The sequence below is a fragment of the Arvicola amphibius genome, chromosome 6 (genome assembly GCF_903992535.2).
Source record: "Arvicola amphibius chromosome 6, mArvAmp1.2, whole genome shotgun sequence".
Classification (NCBI taxonomy): domain Eukaryota; kingdom Metazoa; phylum Chordata; class Mammalia; order Rodentia; family Cricetidae; genus Arvicola; species Arvicola amphibius.
The window spans coordinates 96,559,337-96,576,062 of NC_052052.2; the positions used below are offsets into that span (position 1 = coordinate 96,559,337).

A 16,726-nucleotide genomic window follows, 5' to 3' on the forward strand; every position below is an offset into this window, starting at 1 on the left:
ATACTGATTATCTTTAGAGATTTCTAGTGTCTCATTTTCTGATCCATTTGTACGTTCTTCTCAGCTTTCTATTCACATCTATAACATCAGGAAGTATCTGTTTACTGTTGTCTTGTAAATCAATACCTGCGATCCTGAGAGACTCTTTTTCCTGTGTATAGCACACATACACACATACACACATACACACACACACACATACACACAAATTGATGTATATAATTGTGTCAATAACTGAATCAACCAGCTGCTACTGTGTTTCATATTTCAACGAATGGTTCCTTTGAAACTGTCTACTGAACTCTCCACTGTTCCTGGGTTATTATCACCCATTTTATCTCAATAATCAAATGTGTCTTCTATGTGCAAGTTGGAGACTATCAGTTCTCATTTCTGTCATTCCAAATATCCTTATAACTCATCTTCTATTCTTTAAGCACAATATCAACTCTAAAATTCAAATATATTTATTACTACTTATTTTCCTCTAAAATAAATAAAATAGTAAAGTCCTTGATGTGTCTGGTGCAATGTGTGCCCTCCTTTCTTATACTCTGTTGCAGATTTCAGAACATGTCTCAAAACTCTAGTTCCCTTTGTCTCTTCAAGTTAATATCTATTATTGACTTCTTGGCTTATATGATTATTGAGGGCTGAATTTGAAATGTCCCCATATGCTCATGTTTTCAACTCTTGTTCCTCCAGCTGTTGGCACTATTTTGGAAGTCTATGGAAATTTTAGAAAGTGGAACCTACCTGGAAGAAGTAGGTCACTAGGGGCATGCACTTGAAAACTATACCTATCCCTTGGTTCCTACCTTTCTCATGGCTTCCTGGCCTGCTCTGATATAAACAGCCTCCTCCACATGTACCTGCTACCATGAGGTGAGCTGCTCATCTACTCCTTCACCAATGTAATGGTCTGAATATAGGAGTCAAAACAAGTCTTTTATCCTCCTAAGTAATTTTAGTCATGTATTTTGTCACAGCAATAGAAACTAATAAAGGGATTTTTTTTTAAAAAAATAACAAAGTGCTCTCCCCATCCTCCCCTTCCTGCTTTTCTCTCCCCATCCTCCCTTACCCCCATCCCACCCCACCCCCAAGTTCCCAATTTTTGCCCGGCAATCTTGTCTACTTCCAATATCCAGGAGGATAACAATATGTTTTTCTTTGGATTCACCTTCTTATTTAGCTTCTCTAGGATCATGAATTATAGGCTCAATGTCCTTTATTTATGGCTAGAAACCAATTATGAGTGAGTACATCCCATGTTCATCTTTTTGGGCCTGGCTTACCTCACTCAGGATGGTGTTTTCTATTTCCATCCATTTGCATGCAAAATTCAAGATGTCATTGTTTTTTACCGCTGAGTAGTATTCAAATATGTATATATTCCATGGGATATAGGAAGAGTGGATGTGGGAACAGGGAAATATATATCTTAATTAAGGGAGCCATTCTAGGGTTGGCAGAGACTTGACTCTAGAAGGGTTCCCAGGTGACCAGGAAGATGCCCCCAGCTAGATCCTCGGGCAGCTGAGGAAAGGAGCCAGAAAGGGCCAGATACTATTGCCATACTGATGAATATCTTACATATCACCATAGAACCTTCATCTGGCGATGGATGGAGATGGAGACAGAGCCCCACATTGGAGCACCGGACTGAGCTCCCAAGGTCCAAATGGGGAGCAAAAGGAGGGAGATCATGAGCAAGGAAGTCAGGACCACGAGGGGTGCGCCCACCCACCGAGATGATGGGGCTGATCTAGTTGGACCTCACCAAGGCCAGCTGGACTGGAACTGAAAAAGCACAGGATAAAACCAGACTCCCTGAACATGGTGGACATTGAGGGCAGCTGAGAAGCCAAGGACAATGGCACTGGATTTTGATCCTACTACACATACTGGCTTTGGGGAGGCCTAGCCTGTTTGGATGCTCACCTTCCTAGACCTGGATGGAGAGGGGAGGACGTTGGACTTCCCACAGGGCAAGGAAGCCTTACTACTCTTCAGACTGGAGAAGGAGGGGGAGTAGATGTGGGGAGGGGGAGGTAAATGGGAGGCGGGGAGGAGGCAGAAATTTTAAAAAAATAAATTAAAAAAATCAGTAGATTTAGTAAAAAGTAAATCAGTTTGATGAATGTTAAAAAAATAACAAAGTGTTTTAAACAATTTTCTAAGAGTGGAAGAAGTTTCATTTCTAGTTAGTCACACAACCTTCAATACTCATTTACTGTAACATCCCTCTGTCTAGGACAGTCAGTGTATCCATAACTGATTCTCTCAATTAGCTTATAAGAATTAAACAAGTTATACACTAGAACTCTTAACTTGCTCATCCTACTTATCTGCCTAAATCTCATTTTCATTCTCTTTTGGTAACCATGATTTATTCCCTATTTTTCTTTATGTGAACTTTTAAAATTTTAGAGTCCATATATGAACTATCACACAACATCTTTCTTTCTTACTCTGAATTATTTCACGTATAACAGTATCTTCTGGGCTCATCCAATTGCAGCAAATAGCAGAAGCCTGGAATTCTGTTGGAGCTCAATACTTAAGTGTTATGAAAACAAAAAACCTAGACAAAGGAGTTAAAAACAAACATCTTTTTCTAATGGAAAAAAGGGGGATATTTGCATAGAAATGATGAGATAAAAGGGTAGGTATTTTAAAATCTACTTTCATCACCATTAATTTCAAAATATTTTACATCTGTATGGATTTTGATTTATTGGTACAAATTTAATATTAATTTTGTTATACTGCATGTATGTTTCTACTTTTGTTTGGGGTATTGTGTTTATGCAGCTCATTTAAAAATGTGGCATGTAGTTAAGACATATAGATTAATAGTTAATCATCTATAATAGTAAAATCTATAGTCATGTTAGGTATGTTTTGAAGTTCATAAAAGATATATTTAGATAGGTAAGTGGTCTTCAAATGCTTCAAAGACCTACAGAATATAGTATTTAAAGGTTTTAATAACAAAGTTTTTCTTGACAGTGAGTCATGTCTGCTCTTGGCAGCACCAATTTATTTCAGAAAAGATGGTGGGCATTAAAGAACCTCTATATGGTGTTTGCTTTCTTTATGACAAAAGCTAGCCATTTGGGCAAAAATCTGCTCTTGCCTAGATTGCTGACAGTATACTGTTCAAACTGGAACAGCAGGATACAAAAAAAAAAAAAGCAACCGCCAGACTTAGCCAAGACAAGGTAGGAGAGTCCTTAAAATTTCTTAATTCTCAGAAAAGTCTGTCAGATATACTAGACCTGTAGTTAACTGTTAACTATTCAGGCAGGCAGATGTCTCTGTCATTAGGTAACATTTCACTTTTCTGGTTCTGGGGTCTTTGATACAGCTAAAGACTAAATAGCTAGATATAAAGATTTCTTTAGTTACTATAAAAAAGGAAAATTAGGTATAAAACTTTAGACTCACAAAAATAAGATAAATAGTATTTTCTCTAAATTTGCCAAATATAAATGGACTAGATATGATAAGTGTAATTCTTACTTAATAACTGTTTTGTTATATATAATTTTACTATGTTAAATTTAAAACCTTCCTTTCTAATTAGACAAAAATTGGGAAATGTAAAATATTACTTTATACTGTGTATATATATGTTGCTATGGTTGGTTTAATAAAGAAGCTGACTGGTCAATAGCTTTACAGAATAAGGTTAGGAAGGAAAAAGTAGACTAAGGACCCTGGAAAGAAGACGGGAAGTATCAGATGAATCGTTAGCCAGACATAGAGAGGAAACAGGAAGTGGTACAAGATAAAAAAAAGGGGAGGGGGAATGCCATGTGGCAGAATACAGATTAATATAAATGGTTAACTTTAAAATATAAGAGTTAGCTAGTAACAAGCCAGATCTATTGGCTGAGAGTTTATAATTATTAAGTCTTTATGCATTTATTTTGGAGCTGGCGGTCCTGAAAAAAATTCGTGTGTGTGGGGGGGGAATGGGGAGAGAGAGAAAGAGATTCTATCCGTTCTATTCCCCTAGATAACCCTGACTAATACAAATTTTGGTACCAGAAGTGGGTCTGTCAATCATTAGTTGGGTATTATCTGACCCATCAAGCCATAATTTAGGATGTACACAGCATTATCAAATAGAAGTGGTATATATGCAATTAGGCCCAAACAGGTCCTAAAAGTACAAGCAAGTTAAATGAAGAAGTTACCTAAATGTCTATGGTTTCTACTCCTGTTACAAGGTTGCTGCTGCCAAGGATACATTTACAGCTGCCTCGTGGGGCATATATGCCCTATGATAATTGACTGTTTCTGAATGATATCTAGTCACCACCCAGAAGTGCACAGCTGCAGCATGACAGTCCCTCTTGGACAACCCTGAAAGATACCAGTGAAGGGAAATCTTCACAGTGGGCAGGACTTTCAGGCAGGACATGTGATCATGTATTTTGTCTGGAAAGGAAAATGGCCAGATGTTTAATTATTCAATGATAAATAGGCTGGAGCTAGTAGATTGACTGGATTGCCAGGGACTTCGAAAGATTTCAATTGGAAAATTTGTAAGAAAAATCTGGGGAAGAAGTATGTGCATAGATCTCTTCAAATGGGAGAAGGATGTGAAGGTAGTTGTGTTCTGCATAAATGCTCATCCAAAGGTGACTTCAACTGAGGAGGAGTTCAATAATCAAGTAGATAAGATGACCTATTCTGTAAAGAGTCAGCCTCTTCACCCAGCCATCTCTGTCATTGTCCAATGACCAATGAGCTAAGTGGCCATGGAGGCTGAGATGGAAGTTATGCATGGGCTTGAACATATGAACTACCAATCACTAAGGCTGTCCTGCCTACAGCTGCTGATGAGTGCCAGATATGCCAACAACAGAGACCAACACTGAGCCCCAGATATGGCACCATCCCTGGGGTGACCAGACAGTGACATGGTGGCAGGTTGACTGTATTGGACAAATTCCTCCAAGGAAAGGACAATGCTTTGTCCCTACTGGAGTAGATTCTTATTCTGTTTATGTATTTGCCTTTCCTGCAGATAATGCTTCTGCCAATATTGCCATCCATGGATCTACAGAATGCCTTATCTACCATCATGTTATTTCACTCAGTATTGCTTCAGGCCAAGGAACTCACTCCACAACCACAAAAGTGTGACAGTGACAGTGACGGTCATGGAATCCACTGGTCTTACCATGTTCCCTAACTTCCTGAAGCAGTTGGCCTGATAGAAAGATGGAATGACCTTCTGAAGAAACAATTACAGTGTGTGTGTTTGTTTGTGTGTGTGTTTGTTTGTGTGTGTGTTTGTGTGTGTGTGTGTGTGTAAGAGAGAGATAGAGAGACAGAGACAGAAAGAGAGACAGAAAGTCTCTCTGAATTAGCTAATTTTAACTGCTCCTGTCATACAGCAAATGACAAATGTGTAAGTTATATGAGCTAATGGGCATGTTATCTCACTTCATGATTAATACACCATTTATTCTTCTGATATTTCACTGAGTACCCTAAACACACAATAAATGTAATTTTAAAAGACGAATGTAGAGACCAAGGCTGACAAAATGGGACTGCAAGAAAAGGTGATTTCTGTACTAGTCTGTCAGCTCAATCTCCAGAGTCCATAAAAGCAGGAAAAAAACAAATAAAAATGAAACAAACAATCAAAAACAACAAAACCTGTCCTGTGGGACTTGTATGATGGTTCAGAGGTAAGGGTGTTTGCCACCACCTCTGACCACTTGAGTTCTATCCTCAAAATCCACACTGGAGGAGAGGGTCAGGTCCCACAAGTTGTGTTCTGACCTGAACAAGTGGACGTGACACATGGAAGGACACACACATACAAATGAATAAACAAGAAAATCCAGAATGTGTTAAATGTACATGATTAAGAAAATGAGCCAGGTGGTGGTGGTACATGCCTTTAATCCCAGCACTAGGGAGGCAGAGACAGGCAGATCTCTGTGAGTTCAAGGCCAGCCTGGTCTACAGGCTGGGTACCAAGTTCCAGGATGGGCACCAAGGTTACACAGAAAAACCCTGTCTTGAAAAACAAAAAAAGGAAAAAGAACAAGAAAAGAAAGAGAGAGAGAGAGAGAGAGAGAGAGAGAGAGAGAGAGAGAGAGGAAAATAAAGGGCCTTATTTACTTTGGAGCTAATTTCTCCTTTAGCACATGACTGCTGTGTAATTAAATTTTGTGTGTCCACATGCAAAACAGGGCACGGCTGTGACTTTTTCATCCTTGTTTCTTCGTTTGGGAACACAGGTTCTGGGAAATTCTAATTGCTTGAACAACTTGATTCAATTGTTACCTGAATGAAATTAATTAGAGACTATAATTATTTTACCTTTTGTGTGTATACAAGCAACATTGCTAAAGATGTGGTTTTCAGTGTTGCTTTTATATTTTTAGAACTTTTGCTAATTTTCAAGACCTTATTACATTAGAAATTTCAATTTTATGTAATAGGAACGCTCGCATTTCACAATACAAAGTCAGTAGAGGATCATAATGCATAAAGCTCATTTTAAATTTTCCTCTTTTAAAAAGAAAGGAAGTTTGAGAAGGTGGAAAAATAATGATAAGGAAAAAATGAATAAATAAGAAATAAAAGAAACAAGAAAAAAGAGAGAGAAGAAAGCCCAAAGCAGCATGAAATGGCATGAAAAGAGAGGAGTATTTCAATTTTATATCCTGATCCTAAATTCAGGTCTCATAATATTTTAAAATATTAACCAATATTTCATTTTGATTGAAAACAGTTGCAAATGTTATCACTATTACAGTTGTTTCTTACCTGGTTTCAGATGGTAGACTGCTTTATTAGCTATTGCTACCCTACTAAAATTGACGGCATCCCATGTTGTTTGAAGTGCCGTTAATAATTTAGAAGAAAATGAACTTGGATGATGAAAACCAAAGCAAATGCTTGTAGCTCCATAGGTTGACATCTGATGAGACAAATTATCTTTTGTTCCTAAAAGGTAAAACTAATTTCAACAGATTAAACTTTGTCACATTTCCTCTGAAAGTGGCAGAGGGGGTGAGAAATCACAGAACACAGACATGGCACAGGTTGTTTCTATCCAGGATATGGAGAAGGTGGGGGATGGGCTCACTGGAGCCCAGAGTTCTGACCCTCACTAGAGGTTTTTTCTATCCTCTGATCACATCAAAGCATCTCGCTTATATTATTTTCTATGTTACCTTTAAAAACTGCAGCTCAGATATAGTAGGCATCTGTCCAGGATCACATAGCAATTAAAAAGGGATCCTAGACCTTAACTCTAAGTAAAAACATTTATTGAGGCCAATGTGAATGTGTTGAAGTTTATTACTAATGATCTCATCATTTATTATGAAGTCCTAGGAAAGATGTCAGGAGTGAAATATTCAATAAACATCTTACATAAATTATTATTTTCACTTTTATAAAAACAAAAGCACCTACCTATTCTTTACTAACAATTGGAACTAGACAGAAAAAAAAGATATGGTAGATAGGTATGATGCAGTTTAATTCAATGACTTAAAGAATATATATATAATCTGACTTAAAGAAATTTTACTAGTTGTAGAAAGGTATGTACAGATATTTACAAAAATCTACACATACTGCTTCTACTTTTGGTTTTAAAAATGATCAATTGTATCTTGTCATAAAGCTACTCTGTGCTCTATCTAGACGGTTCGGCATGAGTGTCGACTGCAGAAGCCTAACACTACCTGAATTTTATCCCTGGAACCCAACGGGGAAGCAGAGAACCAACTCCCAAACTTGTTCTCTGAAATCCACACTCATGGCATACCATGTGCAGTCTTTCATGCGAGCACACAGGTACCTACACCCACGCCCCTCAGTACAAACACATACACCAATACTAAAATACTAGAAAAAATAAGCCAGCTCTAAAATTACGCAAAAAGTTCTCTCTGAGGTAAAATAGAATATAAATTTTAATTTATTTAAAATTAGAATTATAAATTTTAATTTATTGATTTACTATGTGCATTGGTTTTGTCCTAATTTAATCAGTTAAGGTAATGAAGCTTCTTTCACATACACCAGTTTATTTTTATATATAATTTGTTTTAGTTTATTTTTTAAAAAACAAACTATCTATTTTCATTTTACATACCAATCCCCGTTCCCACTCCCTTGCCTCCTTCTACTCCTTCCCTCTACCCTCTTACCTCATCCCCCATCCACTCCTCAGAGAGGGTAAGGCACATTGTTTTGGAGAAGGTCCAAGGCCCTCCCTCCTATATCTAGGCTGAGCAAGGTATCCATCCAAAGAGAATGGGTTCCCCAAAAGCCAGTAAAAACAGTAGGGATAAATCCTGGTGTTGCTGCCAGTGGGCCCCTCAGACTGCCACAGCCATGCAACTTTCAACCACATTCAGAGGGCCTGGTTTGGTCCTGTGCTGTTTTTTTCCCTGTCCGGCTGGAGTGGGTGAGTTCCCATCAGTGGAGCTAAACTACTCTGTGGGTGTCCCCATCATGGTCTTGACCTCTTTGCTCATACTGTCACTCCGCCTACTCTTCAACTGGACTTTGGAAGTTCAGCTCAGTGTCCGCTGCTGGTCTCTGCCTGCAGTTTCCATCAGTGGCTGGATGAAGGTCCTATGATGACATTTAAGATATAGAATATAAATTTTAAATTCAGATCTAAGTGCTAAACTTGAAAATTGAAAAGCGGATGTTAAGAACAAAAAGAGTGCTAAATATAGAGTTAATGAACTAGTTTATTATTAAAACAATACTTATAGGAAACTCCACAATTAATGCTAAAATAGCCATTGAAAGAAAGTATGATGAGGTTAAATAGAATCAAAGACCAAAGTAACATTGTATTACAAAAAAAGAAACAGACCCTTAATGTTAAACAATGAAACAGACCGTGTAATAAAAGGATTTCAATCTGAGAAGACTAAAAGTTAGTATTGATAGTCTTCACAAAGGAAGAAAGGGAATTTGCTAGAGAAAAATTCCTGGTCTGCTTAAAAATCCAGTTCAAGATTTCCAGAGATTATGACCATTCAAATACAAGCTTCCCATGAGACATTGTCTGCTTTGGGCAAAGCAAGTTGATGTCAGAAAAAAACAAAATCAACAAGCTGGCTGTGTTTAATATGTAGACCCTGCATGATAAAGAAAATAAAGCAACTACCTATAAAATAATTGGAAGATTAAATAAATACTGAAAATATGCACAACAAACAAGAGGATAGCTGAAAATTAAACCGGACTTTGTGAATATTCATTAAAATATAATTATTGCAAAGAAAAACAAAGCAGATGACATAAGCAGAGCATAAAAATCTGGACACAAATTTAGTGAAATGAAGATAGCTATGGATAAATGATACAAAATACAACACAGACTTGAATGAGAAATGTGAAATTATATAGTTTAAGTAACTAAAACACAGGCTAACAAGATTTAACGTGTGACTAAAAGAAATTCACAAAAGTGAGACAATGAGGAGAATTAATCAGATGTGCTGGCTACACAAGACTTACAAAAGATCAAGCCAGTCAAGGGATCAGGAGTCACTCAAAACATTCTCCCTCAGCCCTGACAACTCAGGCGCTTTGGCAGCTGAAGGCTACCTGGGTAAGGTGGGGAGTTTGTTCCAGTTATGTTGGCTAGGCTCGTCGATGGCCCTACACCTTATGAAGATAGCACTGATTGGTTTCATTGGGTTATGAAAAAAACCATGGAATTGGGAGGGAGATACTGTGAGAGTGTGTCTAAGAATAGTTACCGGAGAAATGCAGAACCTATGTGATCAAAATACATTGCATGCATGTATGAAAATCTCAAAGAATGAATTAACAACTTCAGACTTTATTCCCAACGACTTCAAAATAATGAATACATTTAAAATTATAACCCCTAGGAGAATACATAGAAATAAAATGTTAGGTCATCAAACTAGCTTCCATTTATTTTGAAACTTCAGTGTATCACAGATGACTACCGGTAGCAATGCCATTTGGTGAGAAGCAAAAACAAGATATTTGTGATGGAGGAGTGTCTATGTGTTACTTTCATTGATTAATAAAGAAACTGCCTTGGTCCTTTAAGAGGACAGAAAATTAGGTAGGCGGAGTAGAGCGAACAGAATTGTGGGAGAAAGGAAGCAGAGTCGAGCAGACTCTTCAGGCAGTCACCATAGTGAGTCACCATGCTTCTCCTCTCCGAGATGGACACAGGTTAAGATCTCTCCTGGTAAGGGACCACCTCGTGGTGCTACACAGATTACTAAATATGGGTTAAAGGAAGATGTGAGAATTAGCCAATAAGAGACTGAAACTAATGGGCCAAGCAGTGTTTAAAAGAATACAGTTTCTGTGTAATTATTTCGGGTGTAAAGTTAGCTGGGTGGCGGGACACAGCCCCGCCGATACGTCTACATATTTGAAAGTGGAAATTTTGAAAAACAGGAAGAAAGTATGAATTAGTCATACAGGTTTCAACAGATGTATTTGAGTTTGAACAATCTGCTTCTGTGATCTACTTGAGATGTGGAGACCTCTTTAAGTCTAGTGCACTCTGCTCTCTTAGCTGAAAGGATGCTTGCACTCTTGCATGATGAGGGGGATGATATTGCTTCCTACTTACTTTAAGCAGCTCCAGTAGCAGAGTCATTGGTGTCTCCCAGGAATTTAGTCTCTGTCTGTCCCTAGTAGCCATTTCCCAAGAATAAAGGCAATGTTTACCAGCTTTGATCTGAAAGAATGGAGTCTGGAAATGTCTTACATTAGAGATAGTTTTGCAAGGTGGATCAATTAATCTTCCACCGATGTTTATGTTGTAGTTTTATACTCAAGAACATCGCCTCATTTAGTTACCACGCACTGCTGCACTTCCCCTTGTCCACATCTTTTTCTAAAACTTCAAAGGACCCAACTGAGTTTTCTACCTCTTCCTCAGAGATATGATCTACAGATGGCACAAATAGTTTTCTGGTTTAACTTAGCTCAATTCTCCATAACTTTGTGAAAATGTCAGAAGTGTGTGTATGTTTTCTCACTCAATTTTTGCACATGTAGACTTCACCAAAGGCTCTAGTCAATCTGCTAGTTCATGGTGCCCAGATTCTGCTAGAACAATATCATGTTTGTCATGGGTGCACAGAGTGCCTTGTCCAATAATGAGACCACTGAATTCCTGCAAATTACAATTGGAGTGATTGTGCCTTTAAGTAAGAATTATAGCTAGAGAGATGATTTACTTAGTAAAATCTTTGCTGCAAAAGCTTGAGAACCTTAAAATGCTAGCCCTCATATAAAAGTCAAGTGTGCTGTAATTCTCCTGTAATCCCAGCACAAAAGAAACAGAGACAGCAAGATCCATGTCTCAAAAAGTAAAGCAAAGAGCTTTTGAGGAAAGTTCCTGATATCCACTTTTGACCTCCACATACCCATGTATATATACAGACACATTCACACATGTACATGAATACACATATATGAACACTTGCAGACACACACAACACATATATAGACATACAAACACACACACAAAGAGAGAGAGAGAAATTGAAGGATTGTTGTCTTCTTAATTGAAACCCAAATATTTCTATAGTTGCTTGCTTGATGGGGTAAAGAAAGCAATACATTTTTCCATGCTGATATTTGTACAAAATCTTGATGATTTGTTTTGGTACAAAACCTGCATCTGGAGGCGCAGCTGTTACAAGAGTCTCAATCTGATTATATTTTCAATAACTCTCCATTATTTTCTGAGGCTCATCCATCTTCTTCAAAGGACAAAAGGCAGGTTAAATTAGCAGGGACGAGGATGAGTGCCCATGGTAGTACTCATTTCTCCCCAGCTCTGGGAGTGCACCTTCCCTTGTTGATGCCTATGTGCACAGGAAAGAGTGCATACACAGCAGGTCTGAGGATGCCTCTTAGAAAACTTGTTTATGGTGTTACCTCTTGGCTAGCATCTGGAGTCTTAACATTTCAAAAGGTTGCTTACTGTTCTGTAATAAATGAGGAAAAAAAATCACTGTTCCTAAAGTCTTAGTGTAAGCAACATGGATTATGCCAAATGCTTGCTTTCCTTATGGGAGGCTGGACTTTTGGGGGATGCCAAATAGAATCTGACTACATGAATAAGCCCTACTGATACAATGGGCATGGGGTTTCTAAGGAGTATTGTTGCTTGTGACATTTCACATGTATCGCCATAACTCCCTACTGTGTAAATTGAGGCTGCCCCGTGTGACTCCAATTGGAAAGCACTCTACAAACTTGCTTCTGGTTTCCCCTAATTTTGCCTCATGTTCCTTTTCTTTTCTCTAATCTTACTCTGCATTGTTTTATAATAACAAAGCTTAACGTTGCACGCAATGATATGCTGTGTTCTATAACTCCTCTATTAGTCAGTTTGCAGTGCTATAACCAATAACCACCTCCATTATTCTCATAATTCTAGAGGATGAGAAGTCCAAGGCCAAGGTGCTGATGAATCTGCTAAGGATCCATTTCATGATTTAGAGATGATTTTACTATCCTACAAGCAATGGTCCCTTATGATGATTCAAGTGTCCTTCCTGATTTAAGAAGGAAAAACAGTGGTAGAAACAAATCATATCCCATTTTAATAGCATTAATCTTATCCTGAGCTAATTTCCTCCCAAGTTCTCAGCCTCCAAATACCATCACATTAGGATTAGGCTGCATTGCATGAGTCTGGGACAATACAAACACATAGTCCTTTTTCCTAAAAATTCATTAGATCAAGACGGTCTTGCAGATCTCATGGAATAAATTGAGCTTATCCATTACATTTGTATATTAATTAATTGCTGTGATGATACTTCCAGTTGCACAATAAATCTGTGCCAACTACCCACTTATCAATGTGGAAAAGTAACCAAGTGAAGGCTTTACAGAAATACTGAACTCACTGGGAAGTAGACTTGGTCCTGAAGTCCACTTATCAACCATTGTTCTCACCTCCAATCACTGCTCAATGAGCAATGTTGTTCTTCTAGATGTGAATGGTTTTAATATTAATTTAGAACCGGCTTAATGATTTAAGAAACTGCTGAGTATTTCCTATATCTCAATAAACCTCTCCATTCAAAAGACACAGATATTCACCCAGGCAAATCACTTGATGTTTCTGTATCAAAGTACAGTGTACTTAAAGAGTGACCCACCCATTTTAGTGTTGTGCACTTCAAGGTTCATTAGCCACTACTCAGATCTTTTATATATCTGACTTGGTTGAATATTATATTATAGCAACAATATTAACTTTGCCTGCAATCATTTTGTTACCACATCAGTATCATTTTGAGATAATATCTCTATTTCATAAGAAGTTCAAATAGACCATCCACAAGAGCATTTTGTAACAATTTTGAAGGTTTTTTTGTGGGAATTTGTAGATGTTTAGCAAACAGGCTCTTTTAGGCCATCTCATTATATAGCACATAGGGTTCAAGGAAGCAAACAATAGCAATAATTCCATGGTCACTACTTGATAATAACTACTAGGCCTCCTATTTGATAGACCTATTTACTATGTCTTAAGTTACTACCTCTTCATTATAGGCATCTCAAATACCCTAAATACCAGGCTCCATAGAGTCTAAGACTCAACTAAGTGGGCTTAACAATTCTACATAGACAAAACTAAAATATTTCCATAAATCCAGAATTGTTTTCCCACTACCTGAACCAAATTAGTCATCCCTATATACACATTCCCCATTTTTAGTTGATAGGATTTGGCAAATGCTGACATCTTCTTAGCTTTATCAGTCTGCTCTTCACAGTTGTGCCTGCTCTGGAGTAATAAGGTTGATGGAGTGAGACCTGAGAAAAGCTGGGTCATCAGGGAGATTATAGCAAACCGAAGCAAGAAAGGGCTGCTGTCTTCACAACGAAAGATCAGGAGGGTTTTTGGAAGTCAGAAATGCCTTATGCCCTCCACCTCCCAAACTCCAGTTATTCAGATCTTAGGCTCTCACACTTTCATAAGCAATTCTCTAACTTCTGCACAGAGTTTTAATGAGTCTTTAAATTCAAGCTATTTTTAAAAATCAACAACTTGCAAAAGCAGACTCAATCTACAAGTAAAATTCAGCTATTTTAAGGAGTCATAAAATTTGCTGGTCCCTTGACCATGCGTGCCTCAGCACAGGAATTTAGCAGCTTGAATGTGTCACTTTCTTTCTTTAAAAATGGCACTCACCCCATCCAACAAGGCCTATGTCCTCAATCCCAATCTTTCATGTGTTTTGTGTGTTGTTTGTGTGCACCTGTTTTGTTGTTGTTGTTGCTGCTGCTGTAATTTGCTGTATCAATGTCACATAAGTCCCTCTTGGCAGCTATTCAGAGTCATTGAAGGCGTTTGCTGCCTTTTGGCTTCTGAGCAGTAGAATCTGTCACCCAACCTCTATTCCTGGAGAGTCCTGTTGTCCTCGTCATTAATAGAGAGCCTAGCCCTGTGACAATACCTCCAGCCTACAATGGTCAAAACTGAACATAGCAATGCTGATGTCCTATCCTCAGGCACTATCTCTGTGCTTTTAGCAAAGGTGTATCCTCTAGATTTTTCTACATCACTCCGTATCTCCCCTTGCCAGGGAACCTCAAGCATTTCTTTATAATTGGTGTTGCTTATTCTGTCATAGAGCTTTAAATCCTAGGTACCAAGAGACTTCTCTGAAGTTAGTGGATTTGGGTATACATGGCATTTATTACCTTTAAGTTCCAGATCCAGAATCTCTTTAAGCTCTAGATAGTACATACTGGCCAATTTTTACAATTTCTGTCATATTAATCACATTCTTCCATGGTCAGGCCCAACATATCTACAGTCAATTTATGCTGATTTCCCACTAACCACCTGACAGCACAAAGCAGAAGTGGGCACAACTCCTAAGACAGGCAGACACCCATAGGTTTGTGAAGGAAAGGTCTCTGAGCATCTTACAGCATGGGACAACGAATCTTTTCTAAAGGAAACTCCCTTCCAAGCTCTTTCCTGTTCTTTATCTCTTCACAATAAGACAATGGCTGCCAAAAGGCCATTAATGCTTCCTCAGGGATGAGTCCCTGTTAAGTTATTCAATCCCAAGTGATCATTCCTAAATGTATATACATATGAACAACACTAAGTGGATTCAGCAGGTTGTGTTTATACACACGCATGTATGTATGAATGCACGTATGTATACATATTTGGGTGTAACAATAAAGAAGAAGTCCTGAAGTTGAGAGTGAATCAGGGAGACACAGGAGGAGTTGGGGATATCATAGAAATGATGGAAATGCAGTGCTCATCTATAAAATTCTCAAAATAAAAATAACTCTATATAAGAGAAAGGAGGGTAGAGGGAATAGTAGCACAAAACAAAACCAAGAGTGACCTGTGCAGTAGCGTCATGCCCCAGAGGAACTTGCTGATGTTGCTCCCATGAGAGGTTGAATGGACAGAGCTAACACATGGAAAAAGACCCAACAGTGACCCAGCAACCAATCTAGAAAGACAAAGACAAGTGGCAATCAGCAGGGCAACAGGCACAGAACACTCAGGAAATGCTCCTGTATCAACCTGAGGCTCATCCAGAGAAAATCAAATATGTTCCCCAAACCAATGATGCAGAATGGCCCATGTTTTCTTACCTAGTCCATCTCAGACTTCCTTGTGTCTATTCAGAGCTCGTGTGAAGCCTTCCTTTCTTCCAAACTAGAGCTTTCTCACCTTCACTCTTCCTTTGAGTCTTTGTTTAAGTGTGGTAACCGACTCATTTCAAAACTATGAATAAATAATTTTGGTTCTCATCTGGGTATTTGACTGCTTTCACACATTCGAAGCCTGAATTCATTTTTTTTTTTCTTTTAGGACAAAAAGAGAAAATTTTATTTGGTGAAGACAGACATCCAGAAGAGACCAGATGGCAAGGTGCTGTGACAAGGGAGCCTAGAAGGGGCCACAGAGAGATCCCACACTGGGCAAGGCACAGGCTCAGGATCTGGAAATGTCCTCAGCACCATCCAGACAAGCTCTGCGTAGTTGATACAACCGTTGCTGTCCTCATGACCTGCCACCACCATCTCCACTTCCGCCTCTGTCATTTTCTTTCCCAGTGTGATGAGGACATGTCAGATTTCAGCACCTATGACGGTACCATTCCCTTCCTTGTCAAACACACGAAGGCCTTCAACATAGTCCTCATAAGTTCCCTGGTCCTTGTTCTTGGCCACAGTCTGCAGCATGGGCAGGAAGTGCTCAAAGTCCATCACCTTCACACTCATCTCATCCCTCTTGGGGTTCCCAGGACCTTGAGCACCTTGTTGGTAGGGTTCTGGCCCAAGGCCCTCATCACGTCCCCACATTGGCTGTACAGGATTTTGCCATCACCTGTTTGGTCAAATAACTGGAAAGCCTCCTTGAATTCTGCAGTCTTGCCCTCGATGAAGTCACACATCTTGGCTGCTCAGCTCTGTAGGACCTTTTATGGCCAGTAATGGGCCCAAACTCATTTTGACTGTCATTATACCTCTGGAGGCAAGATGAACTTGAGTTACACATATTTGAAGCATAACCTGAAAACCACATTAATTGTGTGGGAGCCATAGACCCTGGTACTTAGAAAACAGGTAGTCACCTTTGGAAAGCAACAGTCAGAGCAGTCACCAAGGACAGACATTAAGCCCATCCCATGTCCCATTCAGTATC

At 38.7% G+C, this 16,726-nt stretch overlaps 1 pseudogene; it reads right to left on the reverse strand.

Annotated features, from left to right (window-relative positions):
• Positions 1–15,906: 15,906 nt before the first annotated feature.
• LOC119816351 lies at positions 15,907–16,475 on the reverse strand (annotated as a pseudogene).
• Positions 16,476–16,726: the final 251 nt, after the last annotated feature.